The sequence below is a fragment of the Calonectris borealis genome, chromosome 5 (genome assembly GCF_964195595.1).
Source record: "Calonectris borealis chromosome 5, bCalBor7.hap1.2, whole genome shotgun sequence".
NCBI lineage: Eukaryota > Metazoa > Chordata > Aves > Procellariiformes > Procellariidae > Calonectris > Calonectris borealis.
Window position 1 is genome coordinate 10,045,783 of NC_134316.1, and position 18,230 is coordinate 10,064,012.

At 46.4% G+C, this 18,230-nt stretch overlaps 1 protein-coding gene across 2 annotated transcripts in view; it reads left to right on the plus strand.

Moving 5' to 3' along the window:
* The first annotated feature begins 10,941 nt into the window (after nt 1-10,941).
* The window catches only part of GPR132 (G protein-coupled receptor 132), an 88,050-nt gene continuing 80,761 nt past the window's right edge, over nt 10,942-18,230 (plus strand). The window contains exons 1-2 of one of the 2 annotated variants that reach the window (XR_012673782.1): nt 10,942-11,245; nt 14,225-14,285. The gene's annotated coding sequence lies outside the window, so the exon portion shown is untranslated. Of the gene's footprint in view, nt 11,246-14,224; nt 14,286-18,230 lie in introns of those variants that run through there. The other variant, XM_075150929.1, reaches the window with a different exon arrangement.

Below are 18,230 nucleotides of genomic sequence, written 5' to 3' on the forward strand. Positions count from 1 at the left end.
GGTTTTTTTCTTTTCCGAAGCCCAGTTTGACTCTCTAGAGGGTATGTGAGCTATAGCTAAAATCTCTGTGAGTTGGGGAGTGGAGACCGCGGCTCCAGTAGCTGCTCAGGGATTTTGCAGCTGTTCTCCAGGAGAGATGTGCAATAACTGCGCACAGTAACGTACATGTATTTTCTTCCATAGTGCATGTTAATTTATGAGCTTGCTTAGAACTTTAATGCTTGGTTGGTTTATGCTGCACCTTTCTTTGGTACACATAGACAGCATTTCCTGAACCAGGATGGCAACTGGATATTGGATTGCCTCAAATCCTCAGCGAGGTCTGCTGCTCAGAAATTCCACTCTAAACCCAGCCAGGTCTTTTGTCACAGAATATTATTAGTTCCCTCTAAAAGGCCCTGAGAGTAACCAGGTACTTTTGTTTTTTTAAAACACAAACTTGTCTCAAATGGGAGGGAGAAAAGGTGATGGGAGGCTTTTTTCTGCTGAGAAGGTGCAGATTGAGCATAGGACACTTTTCTCTGATTCTCTTGTAATATGTGACACATCTGCAGGTCTGAAAAGAAGCCCTCCTCCCGTTATATCTGGCTCAGCATTACTAACATAAGAAACGACTTATTTGCTTCAGGGTGGAGGTCACATCACGTGGATTTCCAATAGCATCCCTGCAAGCTACAGCATTCTGAGAGGGACCCTAAAAAACAGGTTTCATGCAACCAGTGCTCTGCAAATGGGTGCTTGGGGCAGTCACCCAGGGGGAAGGAAGGAAGAGCCGAGGTTTATGTGGTGCAAAAGTGCAGCAAAAGGGTATTCCCATGCAGTAGGTGGGCATCCTACTTACTGGGCTGCAGCATACAGGTAGCATCCAGTCCCTTCTTCTTTACCATATGCACACTTCCAAAGACCTCTGTGACTCTGGGCCCTTTCCCCCAAAATTATCTTTTTGCTTTCCTGTAAAAGAAGTCTTCAAGTCACCCAGGTGAAACAGATTACTAAGGCAGAAAGAAATGTTTTATTTTTTTAAAGCTTTATTGGTTTTCTGAAACTCCCAGCAAACCAAAAAAAATCAGGTTATTTCAAGTGTGGTTTAAGCATATGGTTAACTTCTCCTGCTTTCTAAAGGTACATTCTACAAGAGTTGGAGGTAAACGCATGCCCAAGTGCTTCACTGAATGAATTCTCCCTGTTCTTCAAATGTGGGGAACAGACAACCGTGATAGCACAGTATTGCAGAGAGGTGCGAAAGGACCTCTTCTTGGGCTTCAGTTTAGAGCAGCCTTTCAGAGCTTCATTTCTAAACCCAGACGAATCTCTGGATGTTGTTCTGACACGTATTATAACAGTAAATAAATAATCACATGGCATTTTATTACACCATCAGAACTCTCTTTGCATGGGATACCAGTGGATCTGGATGAAGCCAATTCTAATTACAGATAAAAGGTTTGATGCATGAAAAGAAGCTGGTATTTACACCCAATTATCTGAGGGAGGAGAGATAGGGATGCATTTCCTTTTATCATTTTCATTAAATTTCTTTTGAAATTAAAAGACTCCTTGAGTTTCTGAAGATGCAACAGTCTTTTCAACTTGCCGTCAGTGAGATACAGGTTGTTTTCCATGATGTATTGCGTAAGTTCAGACACAGGCATCTCTCCCCCCTCCCTCGACTCCAGTAGAGAGTTGCATGGTGCTTGTTCACCCAGTTGCTTCTTTAACATCCCTTTGCTGAAGTTTAATCTCCTGGATTTGCATTTCATGTATTTCAGGTCTGAGGCCAGGCACCCTGTATTTGTAAACTGCCTCTGCCTTCGCATCACCTGAAGTAAATCACTTTGAATGAAGGAAACCTGCATGCCTTTGGGCCCGCTCCCAACGGGTCCAGCAGCCTGGGGATTGTTAAGGAGGGGTTACGCCAGCCCATTGCATGTTAACAGAGGACAGCTGGACCTACAAATGCCATTTTACCTCAGAGAACCCTCTGAGGGAACAGACAGAGGGGTGGGGAGCAGCCAGGTGGATGTGTTATCCCAAAGAAAGCAGATCTTAGGGATGGGGGAGAGCAGGACCTTATCAGCTCCATGTGCTGCTTGCAGTCCAGAAGACCTGGTCTTTGCTAGTCTTCTCCTCCCTCCCTCCTGGGCGCTCTGAGCCCAGCTTCTTTTCTTGATCTCAGAATAGGTTGCTTACTTCTTCTCCTCTTCATTTCTCCATCTGCAAAGTGGGGATGTGTGCGTAAAGCTCCCTGAAATCCTCTGCAGGGAGGTGCCACAGAAGTGGAAAGTATTAGCTATCAGTATCCTTGTTAATATTCTGCTCGACTCTGAGTGAAGTCACATAATCCTGTGTTTGGGTCATCACTGTTTGTTGCTATGGAAATGTGTGTTATCAGATATTACAAATTCAGTGTCTGAGGACATCTGAGGAGGGGGAAAATCCTTTGTTTGAAGAGACACTTGTGTCGGTGGCAGGAAACTTTGCCAGAAAGAAGAGAATTCACCTATTTGTCTTTCGTTCTTTGAAATTTGCTGGAATGAGTCATTAGGAGCTCCCCCTGCTCACCCCCCCGAAAGCCGGTATCTCTTACTCAATGCAGTATTCCAAAATGACTGCACATGCTGGGTGAATTTCCTGCAGTCATATGTGAATGCATCTGGTAGGATCATTAACACCAGAGCAGAAGACAAATGCAAAGTATGTGCTTGACCATATGGGTGAACGTGAGCTGCTTAAGAGTGTGCACCGTAATGGAGATGGAAAGTCTTACGAGAGAAGATCAGTATCCCTCCATCTCTTTGGTAAGGGATTAAGGCAGTTGGTCTTACAGGAGTATTCATAGAGCCTAAGGCCAAAGGGGACAGTTAGGTCACCTAGACTGACCTCCTGCATGTTACAGGTCATGGTATTTCATCCAGTGACCCATGAGCTGCGCCCTGTAACTTGTGTTGAGGCTACAGTAAAGCTTCCAGAGAGACCAAAGAGGCAGATGCTAACAACTCCCTGCCCAGTTTATTCCAGTGAATAAGCACTCTCACTGGTAAGACAAAACTGGTAAGGGAGGTGCAGATTGAACCAAGCTTGCTGCAGTAGGATCAAACCCAGAAATGGATGTGCTGGCCCAGTACAGCTTCCAGATCCCAGCTGGGGACATCAACCTGCGCCTCAGTCCCTCCGAGCTCCAAACCTCTGCATGAATATAACTTTTCCTGGGAATGGGTTTACTCACCAAGTGACCACACAGTCTTCCTTGAGTGAAACCGAACAGGCTTTTTGGGCAGCTTGCTGCTCATTTCTACAGTTCTCTGTTGAACCTGTGCAAAATCTGACGATATTTTTAAAATCTATAGATGCCCAACACATGTAGGTGCTCACTGTTGGTCCTGTGCATGGACTCTACAGATATAAAAATCCCCTTCTGGTATTTATTCAGCATCGCTCTGATTTCTAGACCTTACTGTCAGGTTTCCTGAACAAAGGCTGCTGTAAGAGAAAACATGGTTCAGGTTTTGATAATGTCTCTATTTGAGGTATTTCATGGCCACACTCTTATCTCATGCTTAAAGATGAAACACAAGCCACACCTTTATTTCCCTTTGGATCTCTGTATTGAGTGCATTCCTCATCCTTCACCAGTTTCTCATTGGGATTTTCCTCCCTGCTTCATAGAAAGCTGATTTCAGACTGAAAGCAGGGAGAAAGGTGCTTAAGACCAAGTTGGCCAGCTTGAGTTTTCTTAATTAAGGTCTTTATTTTCAGCTATTCAGGCAGGTTGTAAAAGCTCGGTAATACTTGGGGGGATGCAGCCACTGGCAGGCAGGGCTGATAAGAACTGTTGCCTGAACATCATGTATATACTATTTTTAGTAGGCAAACACCTGCACCCAGCACTAACAGAAGGCTTTTGGAGTGAGAAATGGCCAACTCATGAAAATATGTATGTGTGTTTTTATGTATGTATATATGTGTGCATGTATATATATACACACACGCATGTATGTGTACATATACATATATGCATATATATTTGCCAAGATTTTTTTTCTGTGACAAATATTTAATCCATTTAAACTAAATTTTCCATATTTAATGGAAAGTTCTAGTGAAAGATTTGCTCTTCCTAAAGGAAGGAATATATGTTGTAGGGTAATTTTATATTGCGCTCTAAAAATTCCCTGTCTGCTGAGAAAGATGATACAGCTTTTATTTTGTACAAGTTTCAGGTTTACAACTCAGACAGTAAAGATCAGGCTGGGAATCTGAACAGCGGCTTACTATTCCTGCATCTCTGCTACCACGGTGATTTTTGCCATCAGAACTGAAACCACCAATTATGGGGCTGAACCATAAAACGAGACAGGATATACTTTGCTTTTCCATCCAAATCAGCAGAACCTGCAAAGCTCTTCGTACTTGTAATTAATATTAACATTCTCCAAGTCACATTTAAAAATCAAGAAGACATCCAGAACTGCCTCAGGTGTTGCTCATCAGGAGCAGAAATGGTGAAGTTAGATCTTGTTTGCAGGAAGCCATTTTTGGATACTTTCCATTGCCAGCACCATGCTATTACAAATTACTCCAGTGCCTGGGACGTTGTCACCTCCTCTCACAGACTGCCAGTATTTAGAACAGGTATTGCAGACACTCTTAGGAAAAATGCTGGTGTGAAAAACCAGTATCTGTTCTCCCATGTGTGATGGGAGAATGCAGGTGCTACATGTTTTCCAGCTTGACAAGTTGTTCTTCACGGACCTCAGTTCTTCTCTTTCCTGAAGCATAGACCACAATTCTGACCCTGCAGGATGGTTTAGCAAGAATTATACAGACTTAATTGTTAGGGCTGTTGCAGGTAAAAACCCCAAATAGACATATAATAACACACAACAGTGCCATATAATTTTAGAAATATTTAATAGATCCAAATTCTGTACGTGATAGCCACAATACACGCCACTCCTTAGTAAAGCTCTACTTAATTAAAAAAAAGTTACGATTTTGTAACTTCGTTTCATGCAGTTTCTCTAGTCAGGATTTGCAAGCGTGTTTATATCATTCTTTTTCCCTCCAGGTCAACTTTTGATCATTTTGGTCACTTGCAACAACCATTTGGCAGAAGGGGAGGGCTTTCAGATATGCCACACTCCTAATATTTTTGTGAATACTTGTCTCTGCTTTAAGGAGAGAGAAACCTCATTAGCTCGCAGGGAATAGCTGCAAAATGACCTCAACCACAGCAGGCACAAAGGGTGTCTACAGAAGATGTTGTAACAGCCCAGCCACAGACGCATCTCATGTTTTATTAGACACCGGAGTCTCCAGTCACAAGACACGCAGCCCTGGGCAGCTCGGCTCTGCCTCTTTGGCTGTTCTTGGAGTTACTTGTTTTAAAACCTCACTGGGCACACATCAGATGCCAATATGAGAAACTCAGCCCGCAGCCCACAATTTATGAACCACATCAGCGAGACACACTTCTTCACTTACACATCCTTCTGCTGAACTCCAGCCAGTCGGAGCCAAACACAGCGTTTCTGCAGATCCATCCCGACACTGCTGAGCTTTAGCATCAGTCGTCTCCCACCTCGATTTCTGCAAACCTCTTGATGGCAGTGAGTGCCAAGGACCGAGCAGAATAAACCAAGGATTGCCACACGTTGGAGAGCGTGGATGCTGCCAGCTGCACTATAGGCTGTTGCTAAATGCTGTGCTGCCCTTGGGTGAGCAGTTTACTCAGTTGATTAGGGCATCTCTAGGGTACATTCAAAGGGATAGAGGTGTTAGGGCCCAATAACAGACACAGGTTTTAGTCCTGGGCTGGGCTGGGCAGGAAGCATTTGGGTCTGGTTTGGCAGAACTGACTAGTAAAACCCGTACCCAGAAAGCACCATTCTCTGACCCCTTTTTTGGGAGCTGTTCTGTGTGGCTGCAACATTGCGGACCTCCTCTCCTGCCCCAGCTCCCTAGAAATCCTGCCCTGGCATTGCCCCGTGGTTAGTTGCCATTGCCCTGGGGGCTGCATGCCCCAATATTTGCTGGTTTGGCTTCACCGCGCAGTGCAGGAGATGCCTATGGCGCGTGCTGGTGACCTGCCCCACGTACTGCTGAGTGTTTCTAGCCTGCTTCTGACTGCGTGACTTTGGTCTGCTCTCTGCTTGTGTACAGGCACGTGGGGATTTTCCAGCAAAAAATATATGCCCCTTCCCTGCTCTTGTGCTCTCTTTCATGGGATTTAAATGGTGCCAGGTAAAGCTTAAGGGTTTTAACTGAGCAAAACAAAACCGATGGTGAAATGAAGCCATGGGTACACAAGGTAAGACCGATCGCGTGTTTGCCACAGATACCTGAGGGCAAAGTTTTGTTTTTTATTCACCTTGGCTGCTCTAGAATGCCTCTCAGCTCACACACATTTCAGCCTGGGTCTTTATGGCAGCACTGAATGATCACTCTCAGTCACTAGTGATATTTTCCCTCTCTCCTAGTCCACTCGGTTTTTACCCTCCAATTCCAGCCACCTTTTCCTGCCTTATTTTCCACTTGGAAGCAGTTCTCCACCTCCCCCAGCCGTGTCTGCCCGACGTGTCCCTGCTCCTTCCACTCCCTCCAGCTTGAAACATCAGCCCTTTCTCCCTGTGTCCTCCTCTCTGTAGGGACAAGCTATAGGGACAAGCTCCTTTCCCAGCCCTCTCCTCCACGTCCGCATCAGCAGTGTACTTTCCGAGCCTCTTCCTTCCGTGCCCTTTTCTTAGGCTGGGCTCCCTTCTCCAGCTCCCCCCCACCACCACCTCCTCTCCTCTCCGGGAAAAACCAGCGCTCGCCCTGCCTCCAGCCTTGGGACGCCGACTTCCTCCTCCGCGAGCAGCCGCAGCGGCTTCCTCTGACCGCGGCTGTCCCAGACACTCTGGCTCCGCGGCACACCCTCCACGTGCACAAAAACACTACACCAGGGCTTTGCTTTCTTCTTCAAAAATTCAGCTCAGCCTGAGCAGCTGCGCCGTTGGGGAAACACCTGTAATGCGTGCCGGCCACCGTGCCACCGCCAACACCGGCACCCCCACCGGCTCCGCCAGCCATCGTGACCCACCGCCACAGGTGCCACTGGGGACTGTGTCATTCGCTCATGTCCTTATGCATCCGTGTGTCCTGTTAGTCCAAAGGAGAATTTTTTTTGCAAACAGGATCCGTTGTTTTGCTGCAATGCAGATGCCCTGTGGGCAGAGGGCACCAACATTTTAAGTGGATCTGTAGAAAAGCACCCTTCTTGGGTGGAAGTTTGCACAAGAGATGGGGAATATTCAACTGGAGTTAGTGCCCATGGACAAGATTGACCCAAGGGGCCGCAGGGAACGGGCAGGGAGAGATGGAGGTGCATCTCTCCCGGGGGAGCCCTGTTTGCTCAGCTGCCCTCCCAGGTGTCGTGACTCACCCTCCCGCACCGTCAGCTTGTGTAACGGAGGGTGAATCCCTCCCTGCGAGCTGCTCCTGTTGGAGCTTGCTTGAAGGTAGGCTGCTCTGCATGTGCAGCCACCCTGGGCAAAGCTGTCAGGGATGGAGGCAGGACCTGGCCGTCCCGGTGCAACCTTGCCATTGCCACACAGTGGTGGGGCTGCTGATGCGAGTGAAGCCTGGACCATCCCTGGCGGCCTGTGCCTGGTCTGTGCAGATGTCCACGTGATTGCTGGCAAATGGATAACCCAGCTCTTAGCACAGTTCTTGCCTTTGATGCTGCCAGCTCTCAGCCAGCTGTCTGTTTTCAGGTCTCATGTACTCAGCAGGCTTGGAACAAGCTGCAACTTGGCAGAGACATCCAAAGAAAATCCAGATGTTGCAGGAAGTGCTGTCAGGCTGGGTCAACCTAGGACTAATTCAGTGCTAGCAGGGGCCACGGCACTGCTGGCCTCCAGCCTCCCAGATAGAAAGCTATATCTAATTTTCTGGTGGCTTGTGGCCACTAGAACCACCATGCTCTCCCATTCCCAGATGTGGAAGTCTGAGTGTCATTGGCCAAGTCCAGTTTTAACTTACTTAATTTTTTGCTGCGATTTAAACCAGAGAAGTTTTGTTGATTTCCTCCTTTCTAGGCAATGGTTGTGTAACACTCCTGGCTTGGGATAGCTGCTGTGCTCCAGTCCAAAGCAGCTGTGTTGCAGCGGCGGATTTTGGTGATCCATATTACTTAGATATAGTGTTTGTCATCTGTCTGAACACCCTTCAGTCTGGGACGAACTCTATGATAGTAATGAGTTTAAATGCCTTGACCTCCTTTGGGAATTTTACTGGGGAACATGTGCAGATCTTGGCTAGTGAGGAGCAGGGGTACTCAGCCTGTTCTTTATGTTTCTGTTCACTTAAACTACCCATGATCTGACACATGCTATCTGGAAAGCCTGGCACAGCTGCAAGCTCTCCAACTCAAGTAAACCCCGGGTCTACCTACAGGATGGGAGACTGCTTCGGGAAGCAGTGCCAATGATGTCAAGAGATGCTCTCCATGCAGTGGGGTGACAAGAAAAGTCTAGTTCTTTCACAGAGGGATGAAAGGTGGAGTGACGTGCAATCAGGAAAGCAATCTTGCATCTGTCGCAAGAATGGCATCTGCCAGGGCAGCAAGAGGACATGAAGACACTGGAGGGTGTAAAGGAGGATCAGTGAAGTGAGGCTGCAGCTGGAAAATGAGCTCTGTGGATTGAGGACCAGGATGATTTTTGCTTGTCAGACAGCAGGTTGAGAAGTGACTTAATCAGTGTGGGTGGATGATTCCACCTAGAAGAGATCTGACAGAGGGAAACTGGAGGGGCTTTTCAGTCTTGCTAGTGAAGGTGCAACACGATCAAACAACATGAAGCCTGGCAAACCCAGCCTTGCAGTAAGGAGTCCACTGACATCTCACCTTCCCACTTTGTTGTAGCAAGAAAGGATGTTTTTCTGCATGATGTGCTTTGATCTAGCTAGTAGGGATACTCCTCAGTTAAGCGAGTATGTACAATAGGGCAAGATTGCATAGGGCGGGGGGCTGTACTCTTCCCTCTGAATCCAACTGCTGTTCACCCTCTTCCTGGACGTTATGGAGAAGGCAGCCAGCTGCAATTGTCCTCAATGTGGTTATCACATACGTGGCTCTGTCTTCAGAATATGACAGTAATACCAGCTCATGGCTCCTACAGACTATATTTTTTGTTCATTTACCACTTTCCTCTGAAGGCTCAGGATGCTTCCAGTTCCCAATATGACAGCAAAAGGGACAGACCTGCAGATTGAAGTGTCCTTGAAGATACTCTTCTGTCTGGCCGATATCTGGCTGATTGACCTTGCTGGCATACCTCACATGCTCTAAGAGGGTGCACACAGATTGGTTTCTCCAGAGACAGAGAGAAACGGTAGGAAATGCGCATACATCTGCAGAGGGTTGGTGATTCAGCTGGGAGTTCCCAGAAGCAGCCAGTAAAAGGATGCAACACTTACTGGAAATGCTCAGGTGTCATTTCCCCAGGACAGAGCGTTAGCGTAGGCGGTCGAGCTGGCAGGTGGTACTCAGTCATACTCACCACACCAGGGCGCAGAGAGAGAGGATTGTGTTTTAGCAGTTCTCTCTTGTGGACTCAGTTTGAGCAACTTGTCCCCTAGGGGAGTTGGACTTCATGGCATGTGTGGAAGGCAAGCAGGTGCCTTCGCCAGCAGCTGAGGGCTAAGGGGAAAGGCCTCTGGCAAAGGTAATAGAATAGAATAGAGTAGAATGGAACAGAATAGAATAGAATAGAGTAGAGTAGAGTAGAGTAGAGTAGAATAGAATAGAATAGAATAGAATAGAATAGAATAGAATAGAATAGAATAGAATAGAATAGAATAATTTCTGTTGGAAGGGACCTACAACAATCATCTAGTCCAACTAGCCCTGACCAGAGCTGACCAAAAGGTAAAGCATGTTGTTAAGGGCATTGTCCAAATGCCTCTTAAACACTGGTACGCATGGGGCATCAACCACCTCTCAAGGAAGTCCATTCCAGTGTTTGACCACCCTCTTGGTAAGGAAATGTTTCCTAATGTCAAGTCTGAACCTCCCCTGGCACAGCTTTGAACCATTCCCACGCATCCTGTCACTGGGTACCAGGGAGAAGAGATCAGCACCTCCCTCTCCACTTCCCCTCCTCAGGAAGCTGTAAAGAACAATGAGGTTGCCCCTCAGCCTCCTTCTCTCTAAACTAGACAAGCCCAAAGTCCTTAGCCACTCGTGATAGGACATTCCTTCCAGCCCTCTCACCAGCTTTGTTGCCCTCCTCTGGACACATTCAAGGACCTTCACATCCTTCTTAAATTGTGGGGCCCAGAACTGCACATAGTACTCAAAGTGAGGCCACACCAATGCTAAATAGAGCAAGATAATCACCTCTATTGATCGATGAATTGCTTGTTGGGGAGAGGCTAAGGTGCTGCCATTCACTCAGTCTTGCAAGATGAGGACACTACAGAGGGGCATCATCTCTGAAAGATCTGGTGGGAATGTGTGTTTACATACATACATGACAGAAAATCCCCTTCTGAGACTTTATAGTGTGTAACAGCAAGAAAAGGTCATATGAATGAGGAACACAAAAGAATTTATTGTCTAGGACTCCTAGATTTACAGCCTGATAATTTATTTTCTTATAAGCTATTTATAGTATTCAAATGGCACACACAATTTTTTGTGTGCATCAAGTCTTTCATTAAAAAATCACTTATGTTCATTTTACATTATGGAGTTATTAACAGTTACTAATAAGGATGTTATACACTATCACTCTGAACTTTTATTCAGTATATTGCTGGCAAATCCTGGCCAGAAGGGTCGTGGACCATGCTTGAGCAATAAGTGGAAGTGCAACAAGAAAAGTGGTGCAACAGTTATACATGGCAGTGTTGTCACATCCCCTTTTGACTCTTGACTCCAACTTGCTGAGAGTCAAAGTGATTACTGTGTTTGAGGTTCAAAACTGTTTTTTCCTCAGATCAGAGAGCAAGGACCTGGATTCTTTTTGCCTTCCTCTACAATAGTGAGTTACTGGTTGCCTGCTGGTATCATGAAGGCACAGCTCAACCAAGCCCTCCTCTGCCACTGATGAGGCATCAGACAACAGCAGGATCGGCCTATCCCATTCCCAGATTTTTGACTGAGACCTTATAATCTTGAGAGGACCAAGATATTTTGCCTAATCAAGTCACCGGACCCAGTACTCAGGTGAAATCTGGTGGTCTGTGACTGCCAAGCCAGGTAAGACAAGCTAATGGTCCCTTCTGACTTACAGCTGCATCACGTGTTGGGTGCGTGTTGCTGTGTGTGTGCAGCGCCCCATGGGACCTGGAGCATGGTGACTTTTGGGGTGCGTGGAGGGACACCCGGGGCTGGGCCACTCGGAGTTGGCACAGCCAAGGGAACAGGTCCCCGCTGGGGAGGCTGTGGGAAGGCTTGTCAGGAGGGAAAGGTGCTGGGCGCAGCTGGAGCGAGTGCCCCGATGTGCCTCCAGGAGGGCTCCCGAGAGCCTGAGGATGCTGTGCTTTGAAATCTCACCTGAGGTTTCCCCTGGGTGAGTGTGACCGGGTTTCAGAGCTGTTCTCAAACTGCTCGAGCGCTCACATATCTGCAGGGTGTGCGACGTAATCTCTCCATGTCTAACTCCTACCAACGTCTGCGGCTTTTTTACTCATTTCCTTTTCCCAGTGCTGCCTCTCCCTTCTGTCTCCTCTCCCCCACTGCAACCGTGGACCAGTCCCCACCGCCCAGCCCCTGCCACGGGCTCCAGCTGAGTTGGTTTGGGAGGTGAGGCAGCCCCCCAGGGGCAGCTCTGGATGTTCGGTAGCTCCCTCCTCAGACATTAGCGTGACTGCTGATGTGTATCGCTCGCAGAGCACTGCTCACAAGGGAAACTTCTCACGTGTTCTCCTTGGCTCCTCTTTATTCCCAGTCACAGCAATTACCCGGCTGCTTTTTGGTCTTCGTTTGTCCTAAGCTGTTGTGCCTCCAGTGAGCTCTTATTAGCACTTCCTTCGCTGAAAAGGAGTGACTGCAAAATAAGCCAAGGGTCATTTCCCTTCCCTTGAGACCAGGGACGTCCTGGCTTTTAAATCAGGCTCCATAAATTTTAAGCCTTAGCATCTCATGTGTTTTGCCTAGAGGGGTGGAGGTTTTCCCGGAGAGAGCGAGGAAAAGAAACTCCTTCTGATATGACAGTGCATTGCTTGGGCAAGTGTTTTTAAGTTTTTAAGGCATCTGAGACAAATGACAGCACAGACCCGTGAAAAAAGCAATCATTAATATATACTAACTGTGTGAAATCAGTCAGAAGAAGAAGTGGAAGAAGGAAGTGACCATTTTCTATTTCTTGCATCATCTTTACTTGCATATCACCCTGCAGCATTGGGCATCAGCAGGTGGAGTTGCTAAACATCAGCCAGCAAAAAATGCTGCCAGTAAATAACATGCTGTTGTTGAAAATCAACAAGAATAGACCATGCTACGTGTGATGAATGTAAATTTTTAGACTGCAATACTCCTGATATTTGCAATGCTCACTATACGTTTGGAAACAAGGATTTGATCTCATGTCAGAAGCTTGAAACTTCTACAGGTCCATAAAAATCAAAAATTTCCCAGCACATAAACATGCACTACCCATGGGTTTCTCTAACCCGTGCTGATTCTCTTTGCAAGGGATTCCAGCGGGAAAAGCTGTTGGAGAACAAGGTGGCCCCTAACAAGTGATATCAGGAGTATGTGTTAGTGGGGCGATGCGACAGGGAGGTCAAGAGCTGCAATGGCTGGCTGCTTTCAGTGGTAAGCATGATATTTGTACCTCAACATGTTCTGGTCCTTTGATGGACTATTCCTCTAATGCCTGTGTTTACACCCTGAGAGCAGAAACAAGGCTGCATCAAGGAGTTCCTCTCTGCCCCTTCCCTTTCAGGATGAGGGTCAGTGCTGGTAGCTGGAGGTATTCACCCCCAAGGTGAACACCCTCACCGAGGCAGCACACCTGGCCCAGAAACAACCAGAGGTCAAGTCCCAGGCTCAACACTGTTTCTTGGTTAAAGTGAACAGGTTCCCCATGTCCCCTCACTAACAAGTCCCACGGATGCTAGTACTAGCTTTGCTTTTCCCCATCAAGCCAGTGTCTTTTCTTGGGCCTCAGTTTTAATTTCTTTTTCACAAGACACAATGGTGGTGGTGTTACAAGCTGCATATTCAGGAGGGCTCATGGCCCAAAGAAGTCCAACTTTTCGAAACCCATGCGCTGCTTAGTGAGATTTTCACACATCCTGGAGCTGCAATAGAACCCACCTCCCCCAGAGAAGCAGCTCATGGGTGGGAGATAAGTGTGTGTCAAGGGCTCTTTCACTCCATCCCAGGAGTGGATGTCCTCCATGACCGTGGCAGGACAGTAGCCTGACGGTTTCATCCTCAGGTAGGGATTAGACCACCAACATGCACCAGTGCAGCCCACAAGATGTGTACGTGGGATGGTCCTAGCATAGCAGCCACACCTGAACACAAGCTGTGTGTGGCATACAAGCCCACTTCTGCCTGAAAATCTAAGCACTGCTCAGGGTATGGAGCAACCTCCGTACGGAGGAAATCTGTTGTCATCTTCTCTGGCAACTGACAGGGCTATGAGTGAGGGTGTGCCACAGAGAGAGGGAGAAGGCAGGGAATCAGAACAATATTATTTCTTGATTTCTATGCTGCAATTAAGAGAGGGTTGTGTTTTTCGTTTTCACGTGCCTCAACTCCCACCAGCTGCATGCACCCACCCACAGCATGTGTGCCGTGTTTTTATTACGGCTGTAGCCTCAGGTAGCATGGAATCAGGGCCAAGCATACATTAGTAAAATTAGAAGAAATATCATCTGACGGGTCTGGACGGTGCTGTGGGCAGAGCATATTTGGCAAGACTCTGCTTCCTTCGCAATCCAGCCCAGAGACATTCCCTGATCCTATCTGAACAGGGACTGAACTTGCAAAACGAGTCCCAGCTTGTGAGCTGTGAGTCAGGGATGTCTTAAACACTGCCTCAGCATCCAACACCAACAAGCTCTTTTTATCTTGTTCATCCTGCTTAAATAAATGCAACAAGCCCTCATGTTAATAGAGCAGCCTTGAGGGCTGCAAGGCATAGGTCTGTTTTTTTTTCACACCCTCCAGCATTTGTCCCTTTGTATTTGGCCCTTTTTGACCCATTATTCTCCTCTTCTCCAGCTCAGCTAACGGGACTCTTTGCACCGCTCACGGAGTGGTTTGAAACCTGCATCTGCTCCATATGGCCATGTTCATGTTCCTCACTGGTGAGCCATGAGGATGGGTTTCTCTATATAGCAGCCTACGAAGGATTTGTGTCTGTGCTTAAAATCAAGTATACTTTCCAACTTCTTTTGAGTACCATCCTATAAAAGAGAGCCTCCTTCACAACTCAAGAGATTTCATAAATTTTCCGTCAAGACAGGCAGGAGTCTGTGGAATACCCTGCGGCACCCCTCCATGATATCTGAGAAAGACTAATTAGAATTGTTGCATTTGGGAACCATTTGCTGAAAAACAGTGATGAAAAACATCAGATCAGAGGAAGGCAGGACTTATACTGATCTCTTCCAGAAAATCCCACCTGGCAATGCTATTGCAATGGCTTGAGCTATCCTTGCCCAAGTTTCTGGAGCTCAATGAGAAATGCAGTAAGTAATAATGACTGCAAAGCTGCATTTACCTTGTTACTAGAAGATGGAAAGAGAAAACATTATTCACCTGTGAAGCAAAGGAATTTAAAGCAGAAGTTTGTAGTGACAGAGAGTAGAAAGCATAGTATCTTGTTCAAATACAGAGCAATAGAGACAAAAGGCTGACACAAAGGGACTATATGGGATGTGTCTGGTGCTTTCATAGTCTTGATTTATCTTACTTCAAAAACAGGCAAAAGCCACAGAGAATAAATGAGTCCTGGATGGTAACAAACAAATTGCAGTACTATACGGGGGAGAGAGGGTCATGCTCCTGTGTACCACGGATGTACCAAGATATACCATACTCTTAAGTACCCAGAAAGACACATTCAAACCTAAATTTCTAAAAAGGGAAGAGAAGGATCAGAACAGAAGAGAAAATAAAGGCAGCTTGAAATGGCTTTTATCTTAAAAATATGTTGCTTCTCTTCCACAATACAGTGCAATGCAGTCTTCATGCCCCTTTTCTCATCTTCCTTTTGTTTTGCAGTATCAATCATTGCTCTTTACATGTCAGTACTGCCCACTATCAGCACAACGCACATTCCTTTGACAAACAACATCATTCCCCTCTCATGGACTTAGGATGAATTATTTCATAGATATCATACAAGGGCCTTAAATATATTAGCTTTAGAGCTATTTTTACTTGCAAGTGCTCAAGCCAGACCTTTGATGTTTCATTTGGGTTCAGGGGAAAGTAGAGAACACATTAAAATAAGCACGAGCTGGTGGTTTTGTTCTAAGTGTTACCAGAAGCCAGGGTAAGACTCAGAAGAGGAAGGGAAGGGGATTGCCAAAGATTTCCGTTGGATACTTATTCTCTCCAGGGTTTGTAAATCTGTCCTGTAACACTCTTAATCTCTCCTTTCTGCAGGGGAGTACGATATCACTGAAATCTTCATGATCTCCTGCAAACAGCGGTTTTAATTCAGCCCTTTGTTTATTGTCTCTGCAATTCTTTCATTTTTCAGGAGAAAAAAAAGGGTCACTTCTTCTCTGGAGCCTGAAGGCTCAGGGAAGTTGTCCAGCATCCCCTCGTGCTCTGCCTCCCATCCAGCATTTTGACAGGCATGGACTAGTCCATATCCAGACACTGCCTCACTGGACGTGCCAAGGGAATGGAGTGCTGGAGACCATGGCATGACAATTTTCCAAAGTCAGGGTGAAGGGAAGGCAACCACAACCACCAGGCTTGAAGTCAATGTCTGTATGGCACTGAAAGCAGCCTCTGGAGAGGCCTGAAGGCCATCCGAGCTGTCTGCTGCCCAAGGGTCCCCTCGCGAATGTTGTGCACAGGGCCTGGGGGCTCCCCACGTCTTTGCCAGGACGCTAAGTGTTGGGGCTGAAGAGGTATGTGGGCCTCATGTGCCCCTCCATGGCACTCTGCGGCTGTGCGCAGGGCGTGTGCCATGCAGGAGGGAGGCAAGCCTGGTCCTGAGAGCAGCCTTGGGAATACCCTTAGCCAACAGTATCAATGTCATCAAAGGTGGCAGGATTCAGGAGGCTGAACTGATCTGCTCCTGCCTCCCCACCCATGAAGTTGCTGAGGAAAGTCAGAAGTGCAGAGCAGCTCCAGTATAGTCTTTTTGGCGAGTCTGACCTGAGATAAGACAGGAGATTTCTCATCTAGCACCACCTAAAAGCGAGAAGTAAGGAGACTGTCCCCCTCCATCCTCCGTGGGTTGTACAGGGAATGACTCACATCCAAACTGAAACCTGGGAGCATGCCCTGGTAGATGTGCTGCCTACTTGCTGTTTCATCTAATGAATTTTACTTGCCTTTTACTACATCTTTCAGCATGTGGGTAGACCCATCATTGTCTGTAGCTACTGCAAAGAGACTATGTATAAGAGGTAGACCAGTATAAACCTTTGTGTCTAACTCATGTAGAAAGGAGAATATTTTTTATTTTTAAAAAGGAAAAGGAAATCCTATAGAAGTCATTTTAAAGGAAAAATATTCTGTGAAGAATATGGGAGAACAGGAAGAAAAGGTTGGAAAAGAATGAAAGCAAGTCACATATAAGTAAGCAGGGGAAACGCACGGTACAGCGAGATGGTGTTGATGCTAAAATGGGAGGAGTTTTGAATGTTATTGAACAGAAAAATTACCCTGTGGCACCTACAGAGATTAGCAATGTGGCCAGGAAATAGCATAACGAAAGTGGAATAATATAGGCTACCAGCACTCAGGAAAAAATATCTCTAAAGGACGCTCAGAAGCAGCCACGTAAAGAAAGGCTGGCAGGTGATATAGGAGGACAACCTACATGGAACTTTTGGCAGCCAGCTTGCACTGCAAAAGACCCATGCCATTCTCAGTGGGCATCACACTAACCGGCCTGGCTGAGGTACAGCTGGAAGCTGGCTGTTAATTTCTTGGCATCCCAATGCCAAACACTGTAAAATCAGAGGCCTCAGAGTAGAGACATGATCAGATCATTTGGGGTGGGTTTGACTTATGAGGATTAAGTGATGCTTAGATATAAGCTGGCAAAGAGATAAGAAAATAGCAGACATGAGTCTACAAGTATCTGAAGGATGTAGGCAGGGTCACATAAATGTGCTTGGAGAGAAAGAAAATAGGACGTGATAGGAAGAAGGGAAAATTCCCTACCAGGATCGAGTAGGCAAGACTTGGATATAGGGTTTTAGACTAAGAGAAAATTCTCCTGCGTGGGACCTTTCAAATAGCAGAAAATGTTCTGTAGATGCAGCCTTGCTTGGATAGGATAAAAGATAATAGTTGCAGCTTAGACTTTTAAGACTCAATGCTTCTTGGTGAAAGGTGAATTCTAAAAGTGAGTTCATTTCTGCCATGGATACAGTGAGCTGAAAAAATCATCACCTATTTCAGTTTTCTAAATTTCCCTTAAAAGCATTATGTGCAATGAGAAATCAAAGGAAAGCCAAGAAGCTGAGAGCTAAAAGTTAGCAAAATCATTAAAGAAACAGCAAAGAAATATTAAGAGCACAATGCATTCAAATCGGCACAGAGGGCCAGATGGTACATACCCGAGGGTATTAAAGGAATTAGCTGAAAAACTCTTAGGCCCATTATCCATTATATTCAAGTGCTCCTGAAGAACTGAGGAAGCCCTGATGACTGGCAGAGGGAAAACATCACGCTTCTTTTCCAAAAGGGGAATTACAGATCAATTAACTTAACATCCTTTCCAGGTGAAACTTGGTCTCTAATAATCAGAAACTGTTAGTAGATGTTCCGCAGGAAGAACAAAACAGAAATGTGTTACACACAAAGACAAGTCACATTGAGAAAAGCAGTTGCATCCAAGTGATAGACTCTACAGCCAGATTATACTCACAGTGTTGATGGGAGGAGGAAAACCACAGGGTGTGTGTGTTGGGTGGGGAGAGTGAAGAATAAGCAGCTGCTTATCCATCATGTGGGATGGAGTATACACCATAGTGGGCCATGCTGGTGGGAGGAGAAGGGGGATACTGTCCCTTGAGTCGCTCAGTAAATT